Source organism: Stenella coeruleoalba (assembly GCF_951394435.1).
Source record: "Stenella coeruleoalba genome assembly, contig: scaffold_193, whole genome shotgun sequence".
Lineage (NCBI taxonomy): Eukaryota > Metazoa > Chordata > Mammalia > Artiodactyla > Delphinidae > Stenella > Stenella coeruleoalba.
In genome coordinates, this window is record NW_027646145.1 from 380536 (window position 1) to 395678 (window position 15143).

At 58.9% G+C, this 15143-nt stretch overlaps 1 long non-coding RNA gene across 1 annotated transcript in view; it reads right to left on the bottom strand.

The window, feature by feature from the left end:
* LOC307181305 overlaps nucleotides 1-15143 on the bottom strand; it is a 478254-nt gene that overhangs the window by 293522 nt on the left and 169589 nt on the right. The gene's annotated exons all lie outside the window — the stretch shown is intronic.

Below are 15143 nucleotides of genomic sequence, written 5' to 3' on the forward strand. Positions count from 1 at the left end.
AAAGCGTTGTCGTACCCTCCCCTAGACCCTAAACCGTCCCCGTCCCCTAACCCTAAGCCTAGCCCGAACTCTAACCCTAAACCTTTCCCGAAGCCTGACCCTCACCTGTCCCCTAATCCTAACCCGTACGCTAACATTAACCGTCCCCCTCACACGTACGCTCCCCCTAAAGCGTTGTCGTACCCTCCCCTGGACCCTAACCAGTCCCCGTCCCCTAACCCTAAACCAAGCTCGAACCCTAACCCTAACCCTTCCCCGAAGCAGGACCCTCACGCGTCCCCTAATCCTAACCCGTACTCTAACACTAACGCACGCCATCACAAGTACGCTCCCCCTAAAGCGTTTCGTAACCTCCCCTGGACCCTAAACCGTCCCCGTCCCCTAACCCTAACACTAGCCCGAACCCTAACCCTAACCCTTCCCCGAAGCCTGACCCTCACCCATCCCCTAATCCTAAACCGAACGCTAACACTAACCCGCGCCCTCACACGTACGCTCCCCCTAAAGCGTTGTCGTACCCTCCCCTGGACCCTAAACCGTCCCCGTCCCCTAACCCTAACCCTAGCCCGAACCCTAAACCTAACCCTTCACCGAAGCCTTCCCCTCACACGTCCCATAATCCTAACCCGTACGCTAACACTAACCCGCGCCCTCACACGTACGCACCCCCTAAAGCGTTGTCGTAACCTCCCCTGGACCCTAAACCGTCCCCATCCCCTAACCCTAACCCTAGCCCGAACCCTAAACCTAACCCTTCCCCGAAGCCTGACCCTCACCCGTCCCCTAATCCTAACCCGTACGCTAACACTAACCCGCGCTCTCACACGTACGCTCCCCCTAAAGCGTTGTCGTACCCTCCCCTGGACCCTAAACCGTCCCCGTCCCCTAACGCTAACCCTAGCCCAAACCCTAACCCTAACCCTTCCCCAAAGCCTGACCCTCACCCGTCCCCTAATCCTAACCCGTACGCTAACACTAACCCACACCCTCACACGTACGCTCCCCCTAAAGCGTTGTCGTACCCTCCCCTGGACCCTAAACCGTCCCCGTCACCTAACCCAAACCCTAGCCCGAACCCTAACCCTAATTCTTCCCTGAAGCCTGACCCTCACCTGTCCCCTAATCCTAACCAGTACGCTAACACTAACCCGCGCCCTCACACGTACGCTCCCCCTAAAGCGTTGTCGTACCCTCCCCTGGACCCTAAACCGTCCCCTAACCCTAACCCTAACCCTAGCCCGAACCCTAACTCTAACCCTTCCCCGAAGCCTGACCCTCAGCCGTCCCCTAATCCTAACCCGTACGCTAACACTAACCCGCGCCCTCACACGTACGCTCCCCCTAAAGCGTTGTCGTACCCTCCCCTGGACCCTAAACCGTCCCCGTCCCCTAACTCTAACCCTAGCCCGAACCCTAACCCTAACCCTTCCCCGAAGCCTGACCCTCACCCGTTCCCTAATCCTAACCCGTACGCTAACACTAACCCGTGCCCTCACACGTACACTCCCCCTAAAGCGTTGTCGTACCCTCCCCTGGACCCTAAACCGTCCCCGTCCCCTAACGCTAACCCTAGCCCGAACCGTAACCCTAACCCTTCCCCGAAGCCTGACCCTCACCCGTCCCCTAATCCTAACCCGTACGCTAACACTAATCCACGTCCTCTCACGGACGCTCCCCCTAAAGCGTTGTCGTACCCTCACCTGGACCCTAAACCGTCACCGTCCCCTAACCCTAACCCTAGCCCAAACCCTAACCCTAACCCTTCCCCAAAGCCTGACCCTCACCTGTCCCCTAATCCTAACCCGTACGCTAACACTAACCCGCGCCCTCACACCTACGATCCCCCTAAAGCGTTGTCGTACCCTCCCCTGGATCCTAAAGCGTCCCCGTCCCCTAACCCTCAGCCTAGGCCAAACCCTAACCCTAACCCTTCCCCAAAGCCTGACCCTCACCCGTCTCCTAATCCTAACCCGTACGCTAACACTAGCCCGCGCACTCACACCTACGGTCCCCCTAAACCTTTGTCGTACCTTCCCCTGGACCCTGACCGTCCCTGTCCCCTAACCCTAACCCTAGCCCGATCCCTAACCCTATCCCTTCCCCGAAGCCTGACCCTCACCCGTCCCCTAATCCTAACCCGTACGCTAACACTAACCCGCGCCCTCACACGTACGCTCGCCCTAAAGCGTTGTCGTACCCTCACCTGGACCCTAAACCGTCCCCGTGCCCTAACCCTAATCCTAGCCCGAACCCTAACCCTAACACTTCCCCGAAGCCTGACCCTCACCCGTCCCCTAATCCTAACCCGTACGCTAACACTAACCCGCGCCCTCACACGTATGCTCCCCCTAAAGCGTTGTCGTACCCTCCCCTGGACCCTAAACCGTCCCCGTCCCCTAACCCTAACCCTAACCCGAACCCTAACCCTAACCCTTCCCAAAAGCCTGACCCTCACCTGTCCCCTAATCCTAACACGTACGCTAACACTAACCCGCGCCCTCACACGTACGCTCCCTCTAAAGCGTTGTCATACCCTCCCCTGGACAATAATCCATCCCCGTCCCCTAACCCTAACCCTAGCCCGAACGCTAACCCTAACACTTCCCCGAAGCCTGACCCTCACCCGTCCCCTAATCCTAACCCGTACCCTAACACTAATCCGCGCGCTCACATGTACCCTCCCCCTAAAGCGTTGTCGTACCCTCCCCTGGACCCTAAACTGTCCCCGTCCCCTAACCCTAACCCTAGCCCGAACCCTAACCCTAAGCCTTCCCCGAAGCCTGACCCTCACCCGTCCCCTAATCCTAACCCATACGCTAACACTAACCCGCGCCCTCACACGTACGCTCCCCCTAAAGCGTTGTCATACCCTCCCCTGGACCCTAAACCGTCCCTGTCCCCTAACCCTAACCCTAGCCCGAACCCTAACCCTAACCCTTCCCCGAAGCCTGACCCTCACCCGTCCCCTAATCCTAACCCGTACGCTAACACTAACCCGCGCGCTCACACATATGCTCCCCCTAAAGCGTTGTCGTACCCTCCCCTGGACCCTAAACCGTCCCCGTCCCCTAACACTAACCCTAGCCCGAACGCTAACCCTAACCCTTCCCCGAAGCCTGACCCTCACCCGTCCCCTAATCCTAACCCGTACGCTAACACTAACCCGCGCCCTCACACGTACGCTCCCCCTAAAGCGTTGTCGTACCCTCACCTGGACCCTAAACCGTCCCCGTCCCCTAACCCTAACCCTAGCCCGAACCATAACCCTAACGCTTCCCCGAAGCCTGACCCTCACCCGTCCCCTAATCCTAACCCGTACGCTAACACTAACCCGCGCCCTCACACGTACGCTCCCCCTAAAGCGTTGTCGTACCCTCCCCTGGACCCTAAACCGTCCCCGTCCCCTAATCCTAACCCTAGCCCGAACCCTATCCCTAAACCTTCCCCGAAGCCTGACCCTCACCCATCCCCTAATCCTAATACGTACGCTAACACTAACCCGCGCCCTCACTCGTACGCTCCCCCGAAAGCATTGTCGTACCCTTCCCTGGACCCTAAACCGTCCCCGTCCCCTAACCCTAACCCTAGCCCGTACCCTAACCCTAACCCTTCCCCGAAGCCTGACCCTCACCCGTCCCCTAATCTTAACCTGTACGCTAACACTAACCCGCGCCCTCACATGTACGCTCCCCCTAAAGCGTTGTCGTACCCTCTCCTGGACCCTAAACCGTCCCCGTCCCCTAACCCTAACCCTAGCCCGAACCCTAACCCTAACCCTTCCCCGAAGCCTGACCCTCACCCGTCCCCGAATCCTAACGTGTACGCTAACACTAACCCGCGCCCTCACACGTACGCGCCCCGTAAAGCGTTGTCGTACACTCCACTGGACCCTAAACCGTCCCCGTCCCCTAACCCTAACCCTAGCCCGAACCCTAACCCTAACCCTTCCCAGAAGCCTTCCCCTCACACGTCCCCTAATCCTAACCCTTACGCTAACACTAACCCGCGCCCTCACACGTAAGATCCCCCTAAAGCGTTGTCGTACCCTCCCCTGGACCCTAAACCGGCCCCGTCCCCTAACCCTAACCCTAGCCCGAACCCTAACCCTAACCCTTCCCCGAAGCCTGACCCTCACCCGTCCCCTAATCCTAACCCGTACGCTAACACTAACCCGCGCCCTCACACGTACACTCCCCCTAAAGCGTTGTCGTACCCTCCCCTAGACCCTAAACCGTCCCCGTCCCCTAACCCTAAGCCTAGCCCGAACCCTAACCCTAAGCCTTCCCAGAAGCCTGACTCTCACCCGTCCCCTAATCCTAACCCTAACGCTAACACTAAACCGCGCCCTCACACGTACGCTCCCCCTAAAGCGTTGTCGTACCCTCCCCTGGACCCTAAACCGTCCCCGTCCCCTAACCCTAAACCTAGCCCGAACCCTAACACTAAGCCTTCCCTGAAGCCTGACCCTCATCCGTCCCCTAATCCTAACCCGTACGCTAACACTAACCCGCGCCCTCACACCTACGCTCTTCCTAAAGCGTTGTCGTACACTCCCCTGGACCCTAAACCGTCCCCGTCCCCTAACCCTAACGCTAGCCCGAACCCTAAACCTAAGCCTTCACCGAAGCCTGACCCTCACCCGTCCCCTAATCCTAAACCGTAAGCTAACACTAACCCGCGCCCTCACACCTACGCTCCCCCTGAGGCGTTGTCGTACCCTCCCCTGGACCCTAAACCGTCCCCGTCCCCTAACTCTAACCCTAGCCCGAACCCTAACCCTAACACTTCCCCGAATCCTGACCCTCACCCGTCCCCTAATCCTAACCCGTACGCTAACACTAACCTGCGCCCTCACACGTACGCTCCCCCGAAAGCGTTGTCGTACCCTCCCCTGGACCCTAAACCGTCCCCGTCCCCTAACGCTAACCCTAGCCCGAACCCTAACCCTAACCCTTCCCCGAAGCCTAACCATCACCCGTCCCCTAATCCTAACCCGTACGCTAACACTAACCCGCGCCCTCACACGTACACTCCCCCTAAAGTGTTGTCGTACTCTCACCTGGACCCTAAACCGTCCCCGTCCCCTAACCCTAACCCTAGCCCGAACCCTAACCCTAACCCTTCCCCGAATCCTGACCCTCACCCGTTCCGTAATCCTAATCCGTACGCTAGCACTAACCCATACCCTCACACGTACGCTCCCCCTAAAGCGTTGTCGTACCCTCACCTGGACCCTAAGCCGTCCCCATCCCCTAACCCTAACCCTAGCCCGAACCCTAACCCTAAGCCTTCCCCGAAGCCTGACCCTCACCCGTCCCGTAATCCTAACCCGTACGCTAACACTAACCCGCGCCCTCACATGTACGTTCCCCCTAAAGCGTTGTCGTACCCTCACCTGTAGCCTAAACCATCCCCATCCCCTAACTCTAACCCTAGCCCGAACCCTAACCCTAACCCTTCCCCGAAGCCTGACCCTCACCCGTCCCCTAATCCTAACCTGTACGCTAACACTAACCCACGCCCTCACACCTAAGCTCCCCCTAAAGCGTTGTCGTACCCTCCCCTGGACCCTAAACCGTCCCAGTCCCCTAACCCTAACCCTAGCCCGAACCCTAACCTAACCCTTCCCCGAAGCCTGATGTTCACCCGTCCCCTAATCCTAACCCGTACGCTAACACTAACCCGCGCCCTCACACCTACGCTCCCCCTAAAGCGTTGTCGTACCCTCCCCTGGACCCTAAAATGTCCCCGTCCCCTAAACCTAACCCTAGCCCGAACCCTAACCCTAACCCTTCCCCGAAGCCTGACCCTCACCCGTCCCCTAATCCTAACCCGTACGCTAACAGTAACCCGCACCCTCACTCCTACGCTCCCCCTAAAGCGTTGTCGTACCCTCACCTGGACCCTAAACCGTCCCCGTCCCCTAACCCTAACCATAGCCGGAACCCTAACCCTAACCATTCCCCCAAGCCTGAACCTCACCCGTCCCCTAATCCTAACCCGTACGCTAACACTAACCTGCGCCCTCACACGTACGCTCACCCTAAAGCGTTGTCGTACCATCCCCTGGACCCTAAACAGTCCCCGTCCCCTAACGCTAACCCTAGCCCGAACCCTAACCCTAACCCTTCCCTGAAGCCTGACTATCACCCGTCCCCTAATCCTAACCCGTACGCTAACACTAACCCGTGTCCTCACACGTACGCTCCCTCTAAAGCGCTGTCGTACCCTCACCTGGACCCTAAACCGTCCCCGTCCCCTAACCCTAACCCTAGCCCGAACCCTAACCCTAACCCTTCCCCGAAGCCTGACCCTCACCCGTCCCCTAATCCTAACCCGTACGCTAACACTAACCTGCGCCCTCACACCTACGCTCCCCCTAAAGCGTTGTCGTACCCTCACCTGGACCCTAAACCGTCCCTGTCCCCTAACCCTAACCCTAGCCCGAACCCTAACCCTAACTCTTCCCCGAAGCCTGACCCTCACCCGTCCCCTAATCCTAAGCCGTACGTTAACGCTAACCCGCGCCCTCACACGTACGCTCCTCCTAAAGCGTTGTCGTACCCTCCCCTGGACCCTAAACCGGCCCCGTCCCCTAACCCTAACCCTAACCCGAACCCTAACCCTAACCCTTCCCAAAAGCCTGACCCTCACCTGTCCCCTAATCCTAACACGTACGCTAACACTAACCCGCGCCCTCACACGTACGCTCCCCCTAAAGCGTTGTCATACCCTCCCCTGGACAATAATCCGTCCCCGTCCCCTAACCCTAACCCTAGCCCGAACGCTAACCCTAACACTTCCCCGAAGCCTGACCCTCACCCGTCCCCTAATCCTAACCCGTACCCTAACACTAACCCGCGCGCTCACATGTACCCTCCCCCTAAAGCGTTGTCGTACCCTCCCCTGGACCCTAAACTGTCCCCGTCCCCTAACCCTAACCCTAGCCCGAACCCTAACCCTAAGCCTTCCCCGAAGCCTGACCCTCACCCGTCCCCTAATCCTAACCCATACGCTAACACTAACCAACGCCCTCACACGTACGCTCCCCCTAAATCATTGTCATACCCTCCCCTGGACCCTAAACCGTCCCCGTCCCCTAACCCTAATCCTAACCCGAACCCTAACCCTTAGCCTTCCCCGAAGCCTGACCCTCACCCGTCCCCTAATCCTAACCCGTACGCTAACACTAACCCACGCCCTCACACGTACGCGCCCCGTAAAGCGTTGTCGTACACTCCACTGGACCCTAAACCGTCCCCATCCCCTAACCCTAACCCTAGCCCGAACCGTAACCCTAACCCTTCCCCGAAGCCTGACCCTCACCCGTCCCCTAATCCTAACCCGTACGCTAACACTAACCCGCGCCCTCACACGTACGCTCCCCCTAAAGCGTTGTCGTACCCTCCCCTGGACCCTAAACCGTCCCCGTCCCCTAACCCTAACCCTAGCCCGAACCCTAAACCTAAACCTTTCCCGAAGCCTGACCCTCACCTGTCCCCTAATCCTAACCCGTACGCTAACACTAACCGTCCCCCTCACACGTACGCTCCCCCTAAAGCATTGTCGTACCCTACCCTGGATCCTAAACAGTCCCCGTCCCCTAACCCTAAACCAAGCTCGAACCCTAACCCTAACCCTTCCCCGAAGCCTGACCCTCACCCGTCCCCTAATCCTAACCCGTACTCCTACACTAACGCACGCCATCACAAGTACGCTCCCCCTAAAGCGTTTCGTAACCTCCCCTGGACCCTAAACCGTCCCCGTCCCCTAACCCTAACACTAGCCCGAACCCTAACCATAGCCCTTCCCCGAAGCCTGACCTTCACCCGTCCCCTAGTCCTAACCCGTACGCTAACACTAACCCGCGCCCTCACATGTACGCTCCCCCTAAAGCGTTGTCGTACCCTCCCCTGGACCCTAAACCGTCCCCGTCCCCTAAACCTAACCCTAGCCCGAACACTAACCCTAACCCTTCCCCGAAGCCTGACCCTCACCCATCCCCTAATCCTAATACGTACGCTAACACTAACCCGCGCCCTCACACGTACGCTCCCCCTAAAGCGTTGTCATACCCTCCCCTGGACCCTAAACCGTCCCCGTCCCCTAACCCTAACCCTAGCCCGAACCCTAACCCTAACCCTTCCCCGAAGCCTGACCCTCACCCGTCCCCTAATCCTAACCCGTACGCTAACACTAACCCGCGCGCTCACACATATGCTCCCCCTAAAGCGTTGTCGTACCCTCCCCTGGACCCTAAACCGTCCCCGTCCCCTAACACTAACCCTAGCCCGAACGCTAACCCTAACCCTTCCCCGAAGCCTGACCCTCACCCGTCCCCTAATCCTAACCCGTACGCTAACACTAACCCGCGCCCTCACACGTACGCTCCCCCTAAAGCGTTGTCGTACCCTCACCTGGACCCTAAACCGTCCCCGTCCCCTAACCCTAACCCTAGCCCGAACCATAACCCTAACGCTTCCCCGAAGCCTGACCCTCACCCGTCCCCTAATCCTAACCCGTACGCTAACACTAACCCGCGCCCTCACACGTACGCTCCCCCTAAAGCGTTGTCGTACCCTCCCCTGGACCCTAAACCGTCCCCGTCCCCTAATCCTAACCCTAGCCCGAACCCTATCCCTAAACCTTCCCCGAAGCCTGACCCTCACCCATCCCCTAATCCTAATACGTACGCTAACACTAACCCGCGCCCTCACTCGTACGCTCCCCCGAAAGCATTGTCGTACCCTTCCCTGGACCCTAAACCGTCCCCGTCCCCTAACCCTAACCCTAGCCCGTACCCTAACCCTAACCCTTCCCCGAAGCCTGACCCTCACCCGTCCCCTAATCTTAACCCGTACGCTAACACTAACCCGCGCCCTCACATGTACGCTCCCCCTAAAGCGTTGTCGTACCCTCCCCTGGACCCTAAACCGTCCCCGTCCCCTAACCCTAACCCTAGCCCGAACCCTAACCCTAACCCTTCCCCGAAGCCTGACACTCACCCGTCCCCGAATCCTAACGTGTACGCTAACACTAACCCGCGCCCTCACACGTACGCGCCCCGTAAAGCGTTGTCGTACACTCCACTGGACCCTAAACCGTCCCCGTCCCCTAACCCTAACCCTAGCCCGAACCCTAACCCTAACACTTCCCAGAAGCCTTCCCCTCACACGTCCCCTAATCCTAACCCTTACGCTAACACTAACCCGCGCCCTCACACGTAAGATCCCCCTAAAGCGTTGTCGTACCCTCCCCTGGACCCTAAACCGTCCCCGTCCCCTAACCCTAACCCTAGCCCGAACCCTAACCCTAACCCTTCCCCGAAGCCTGACCCTCACCCGTCCCCTAATCCTATCCCGTACGCTAACACTAACCCGCGCCCTCACACGTACACTCCCCCTAAAGCGTTGTCGTACCCTCCCCTAGACCCTAAACCGTCCCCGTCCCCTAACCCTAAGCCTAGCCCGAACCCTAACCCTAAGCCTTCCCAGAAGCCTGACTCTCACCCGTCCCCTAATACTAACCCTAACGCTAACACTAAACCGCGCCCTCACACGTACGCTCCCCCTAAAGCGTTGTCGTACCCTCCCCTGGACCCTAAACCGTCCCCGTCCCCTAACCCTAAACCTAGCCCGAACCCTAACACTAAGCCTTCCCTGAAGCCTGACCCTCATCCGTCCCCTAATCCTAACCCGTACGCTAACACTAACCCGCGCCCTCACACCTACGCTCTTCCTAAAGCGTTGTCGTACACTCCCCTGGACCCTAAACCGTCCCCGTCCCCTAACCCTAACGCTAGCCCGAACCCTAAACCTAAGCCTTCACCGAAGCCTGACCCTCACCCGTCCCCTAATCCTAAACCGTAAGCTAACACTAACCCGCGCCCTCACACCTACGCTCCCCCTGAGGCGTTGTCGTACCCTCCCCTGGACCCTAAACCGTCCCCGTCCCCTAACTCTAACCCTAGCCCGAACCCTAACCCTAACACTTCCCCGAATCCTGACCCTCACCCGTCCCCTAATCCTAACCCGTACGCTAACACTAACCTGCGCCCTCACACGTACGCTCCCCCTAAAGCGTTGTCGTACCCTCCCCTGGACCCTAAACCGTCCCCGTCCCCTAACGCTAACCCTAGCCCGAACCCTAACCCTAACCCTTCCCCGAAGCCTAACCATCACCCGTCCCCTAATCCTAACCCGTACGCTAACACTAACCCGCGCCCTCACACGTACACTCCCCCTAAAGTGTTGTCGTACTCTCACCTGGACCCTAAACCGTCCCCGTCCCCTAACCCTAACCCTAGCCCGAACCCTAACCCTAACAATTCCCCGAATCCTGACCCTCACCCGTTCCGTAATCCTAATCCGTACGCTAGCACTAACCCATACCCTCACACGTACGCTCCCCCTAAAGCGTTGTCGTACCCTCACCTGGACCCTAAGCCGTCCCCATCCCCTAACCCTAACCCTAGCCCGAACCCTAACCCTAAGCCTTCCCCGAAGCCTGACCCTCACCCGTCCCGTAATCCTAACCCGTACGCTAACACTAACCCGCGCCCTCACATGTACGTTCCCCCTAAAGCGTTGTCGTACCCTCACCTGTAGCCTAAACCATCCCCATCCCCTAACTCTAACCCTAGCCCGAACCCTAACCCTAACCCTTCCCCGAAGCCTGACCCTCACCCGTCCCCTAATCCTAACCTGTACGCTAACACTAACCCACGCCCTCACACCTAAGCTCCCCCTAAAGCGTTGTCGTACCCTCCCCTGGACCCTAAACCGTCCCAGTCCCCTAACCCTAACCCTAGCCCGAACCCTAACCTAACCCTTCCCCGAAGCCTGATGTTCACCCGTCCCCTAATCCTAACCCGTACGCTAACACTAACCCGCGCCCTCACACCTACGCTCCCCCTAAAGCGTTGTCGTACCCTCCCCTGGACCCTAAAATGTCCCCGTCCCCTAACCCTAACCCTAGCCCGAACCCTAACCCTAACCCTTCCCCGAAGCCTGACCCTCACCCGTCCCCTAATCCTAACCCGTACGCTAACAGTAACCCGCACCCTCACTCCTACGCTCCCCCTAAAGCGTTGTCGTACCCTCACCTGGACCCTAAACCGTCCCCGTCCCCTAACCCTAACCATAGCCCGAACCCTAACCCTAACCATTCCCCGAAGCCTGAACCTCACCCGTCCCCTAATCCTAACCCGTACGCTAACACTAACCTGCGCCCTCACACGTACGCTCACCCTAAAGCGTTGTCGTACCATCCCCTGGACCCTAAACAGTCCCCGTCCCCTAACGCTAACCCTAGCCCGAACCCTAACCCTAACCCTTCCCTGAAGCCTGACTATCACCCGTCCCCTAATCCTAACCCGTACGCTAACACTAACCCGTGTCCTCACACGTACGCTCCCTCTAAAGCGCTGTCGTACCCTCACCTGGACCCTAAACCGTCCCCGTCCCCTAACCCTAACCCTAGCCCGAACCCTAACCCTAACCCTTCCCCGAAGCCTGACCCTCACCCATCCCCTAATCCTAACCCGTACGCTAACACTAACCTGCGCCCTCACACATACGCTCCCCCTAAAGCGTTGTCGTACCCTCACCTGGACCCTAAACCGTCCCTGTCCCCTAACCCTAACCCTAGCCCGAACCCTAACCCTAACTCTTCCCCGAAGCCTGACCCTCACCCGTCCCCTAATCCTAAGCCGTACGTTAACGCTAACCCGCGCCCTCACACGTACGCTCCTCCTAAAGCGTTGTCGTACCCTCCCCTGGACCCTAAACCGGCCCCGTCCCCTAACCCTAACCCTAGCCCGAACCCTAATGCTAACCCTTCCCCGAAGCCTGACGCTCACCCGTCCCCTAATCCTAACCCGTACGCTAACACTAACCCGCGCCCTCACACGTACGCTCCCCCTAAAGTGTTGTTGTACCCTCACCTGGACCCTAAACCGTCCCCGTCCCCTAACCCTAACCCTAGCCCGAACCCTAACCCTAACCCTTCCCCGAAGCCTGACCCTCACCCGTCCCCTAATCCTAACCCGTACGCTAACATTAACCCGCGTCCTCACACGTACGCTCCCCCTAAAGCGTTGTCGTACCCTCCCCTGGACCCTAAATTGTCCCCGTCCCCTAACCCTAACCCTAGCCCGAACCCTAACCCTAACCCTTCCCCGAAGCCTGACCCTCACCCGTCCCCTAATCCTAAACCGTACGCTAACACTAACCCGCGCCCTCACACGTACGCTCCCCCTAAAGCGTTGTCGTACCCTCCCCTGGACCCTAAACCGTCCCCGTCCCCTAACCCTAACCCTAGCCCGAACCCTAACCCTAACCCTTCCCAGAAGCCTGACCCTCACCCGTCCCCTAATCCTAACCCGTACGCTAACACTAACCCGCGCCCTCACACCTACGCTCCACCTAAAGAGTTGTCGTACCCACCCCTGGACCCTAAACCGTCCCCGTCCCCTAACCCTAACCCTAGCCCGAACCCTAACCCTAACACTTCCCCGAAGCCTGACCCTCACCCGTCCCCTAATCCTAACCCGTACGCTAACACTAACCCGCGCCCTCACACCTACACTCCCCCTAAAGCGTTGTCGTACCCTCACCTGGACCCTAAACCGTCCCCGTCCCCTAACCCTAACCCTAGCCCAAACCCTAACCCTAACCCTTTCCCGAAGCCTGACCCTCACCCGTCCCCTAATCCTAACCCGTACGCTAACACTAACCCGTGCCCTGACACGTACGCTCCCCCTAAAGCGTTGTCGTACCCTCACCTGGGCCCTAAACCGTCCCCGTCCCCTAACCCTAAACCTAGCCCGAACCCTAACCCTAACCCTTCCCCGAAGCCTGACCCTCACCCGTCCCCTAATCCTAACCCGTACGCTAACGCTAATCCACGCCCTCACACGTACGCTCCCCCTAAAACATTGTCACACCCTCCCCTGGACCCTAAACCGTCCCCGTCCCCTAACCCTAAACCTAGCCCGAACCCGAACCCTAAGCCTTCCCTGAAGCCTGACTCTCACCCGTCCCCTAATCCTAACCCGTACGCTAACACTAAACCGCGCCCTCACACGTACGCTCCCCCTAAAGCGTTGTCGTACCCTCCCCTGGACCCTAAACCGTCCCCGTCCCCTAACCCTAAACCTAGCCCGAACCCTAACCCTAAGCCTTCCCCGAAGCCTGACCCTCATCCGTCCCCTAATCCTAACCCGTACGCTAAAACTAACCCGCGCCCTCACACCTACGCTCCCCCTAAAGCGTTGTCGTACCCTCCCCTGGACCCTAAACCGTCTCCGTCCCCTAACCCTAACCCTAGCCCGAACCCTAACCCTAACCCTTCCCCGAAGCCTGACACTCACCCGTCCCCTAATCCTAACCCGTACGCTAACACTAACCCGCGCCCTCACACGTACGCTCCCCCGAAAGCGTGGTCGTACCCTCCCCTGAACCCTAAACCTTCCCCGTCCCCTAACCCTAACCCTAGCCCGAACCCTAACCCTAACCCTTCCCCGAAGCCTGTCCCTTACCCGTACTCTAATCCTAACCCGTATGCTAACACTAACCCACGCCCTCACATGTACGCTCCCCCTAAAGCGTTGTCGTACCCTCACCTGGACCCTAAACCGTCCCCGTCCCCTAACCCTAACCCTAGCCCGAACCCTACACCTAAGGCTTCCCCGAAGCCTGACCCTCACCCGTCCCCTAATTCTAACCCGTACGCTAACACTAACCCGTGCCCTCACATGTACGCTCCCCCTAAAGCGTTGTCGTACCCTCCCCTGGACCCTAAACCGCCCCATCCCCTAACACTAACCCTAGCCCGAACCCTAACCCTAACCCTTCCCCGAAGCCTGACCCTCACCCGTCCCCTAATCCTAACCCGTACACTAACACTAACCCGCGCACTCACACGTACGCTCCCCCTAAAGCGTTGTCGTACCCTCCCCTGGACCCTAAACCGTCCCCGTCCCCTAACCCTAACCCTAGCCCGAACCCTAACCCTAAGCCATCCCCAATGCCTGACCCTCACCCGTCCCCTAATCCTAACCCGTACCCTAACACTAACCCGCGCCCTCACACGTACGCTCCCCCTAAAGCGTTGTCGTACCCTCACCTAGACCCTAAACCGTCCCCGTCCCCTAACCCTAACCCTAGCCCGAACCCTACCCCTGAGCCTTCCCCGAAGCCTGACCTTCACCCGTCCCCTACTCCTAACCCGTACGCTAACACTAACCCGCGCCCTCACACGTACGCTCCCCCTAAAGCGTTGTCGTACCCTCACCTGGACTCTAAACTGTCCCCGTCCCCTAACCCTAACCCTAGACCGAACCCTAACCCTAAGCCTTCCCCGAAGCCTGACCCTCACCCGTCCCCTAATCCTAACCCGTACGCTAACACTAACCTGTGCCCTCACACGTACGCTCCCCCTAAAGCGTTGTCGTACCGTCACCTGGACCCTAAACTGTCCCCGTCCCCTAACCCTAAACCTAGCCCGAACCCTAACCCTAACCCTTCCCCGAAGCCTGACCATCACCCGTCCCCTAATCCTAACCCGTACGCTAACACTAACCCGCGCCCTCACACGTACGCTCCCCCTAAAGCGTTGTCGTACCCTCACCTGCACCCTAAACCATCCCCGTCCCCTAACCCTAACCCTAGCCCGAACCCTAACCCTAACACTTCCCCGAAGCCTTACCCTCACCCGTCCCCTAATCCTAACCCGTACGCTAACACTAACCCGCGCCCTGCCACGTACGCTCCCCCTAAAGCATTGTCGTACCCTCCCCAGGACCCTAAACCTTCCCCGTCCCCTAACCCTAACCCTAGCCCGAACCCTAACCCTAAACCTTCCCCGAAGCCTGACCCTCACCCGTCCCCTAATCCTAAACCGTACACTAACACTAACCTGCTCCCTCACACGTACGCACCCCCTAAAGCGTTGTCGTACCCTCCCCTGGACCCTAAACCGTCCCCGTCCCCTAACGCTAACCCTAGCCCGAACCATAACCCTAACCCTTCCCCGAAGCCTAACCATCACCCGTCCCCTAATCCTAACCCGTAGGCTAACACTAACCCGCGCCCTCACATGTACGCTCCCCCTAAAGTGTTGTCGTACCCTCAACTGGACCC